Source organism: Candoia aspera, chromosome 1, assembly GCF_035149785.1.
Source record: "Candoia aspera isolate rCanAsp1 chromosome 1, rCanAsp1.hap2, whole genome shotgun sequence".
Lineage (NCBI taxonomy): Eukaryota > Metazoa > Chordata > Lepidosauria > Squamata > Boidae > Candoia > Candoia aspera.
In genome coordinates, this window is record NC_086153.1 from 203,682,737 (window position 1) to 203,683,938 (window position 1,202).

Consider the following 1,202-nt stretch of genomic DNA (forward strand, 5'->3'; position numbering starts at 1 on the left):
CTGCTAGCAGCTGCTTAGTTGCTGGTAGAACATCTGGTTGGCAGAACTTAAATAGTGTTGTCATCTGTGAGGTCAGAATGCCTTCTCCAATTAAAGCGGTCTCAGGATTGCTCACAATTAAAACTGATCCCTGTTTTTTGTGCGGCTGACTCATTTTGAATTTCCCTTAAAGGAAAGTCCAAAGTGTCTGTGTAAATGTGTAATTGTACAATGGCCAAGGCAAATGTCTAATTTTGACCTATTTTTGAATCTTCTGATATCTTTAACACTTTTGTATGTGAAAAGCTGCCCGTACATTTTTGCTTTTTGACTGGTGAATTAATTGCAAAATAATTTCATTGGGATTTCTAGCTATTACAGCTTAGCAGTTATCACTGAGAAATGTTTGTTTTGGGAAAACTAAGATTCAGGAAACTCTAGTGGCAAATAAAATGAACAGTGGCATGTAATGAAAAAACCAACACATTAATAGTCTTCTATACTAGTTTCTGCTAGAATAAGGGCATACAATATAAAAGTCATGCAAATGAGGATGAAACAATAATTGTGCCATAGGTAGAGCTCTACAAATGTTTTAAAATTGCTTCTTATATCAAACTAATTAATAAAACAAAAGTGGACTTGCAAAGGTATTAAAAATATGTTACCTCAATAACCAGCATGATAAAAAGTAAAAGGGAAAAAAGAAATTAAATTATGGGAAATTATGTGATAAACAGAGTAACTCCAAAAAATTGGACCATCTTGGTCAAAGTCTTCTTCCTTGCCCCTTTGTGAAAAAACTATTTCAAATGTTGACAAACACCACATAAAAGTATATTGCTGCAAATCAGTCAGACATAGATTGTTCCTTCCAATGTCATATGATAATTTTTAGCCAGTCCTTATGCCTGAAAATTTCAGACTGGTTGATGTCTTGATAGATTCAAAATATTACGGATATAGCCAAGAAGATCTTATGCATTCCTAACATGCAGCAGTTGATCCAAGTCATCTTAACAAACATGTTTATGTCAACCTCAAACATGACAACAACAGGACAAGACCAAGACATAGGTGCGAATGTTCTACTTCCTAAATTGCATGATCAAAGCAATTGCAATCAACGGTTTTAAAACATTTTCTGAATGTTTATGCATTCTAAACTTAAAGCTTGCATTTTTCTTCAGGAATTATTTTCGAGACCAGATCCAATCCTGTTA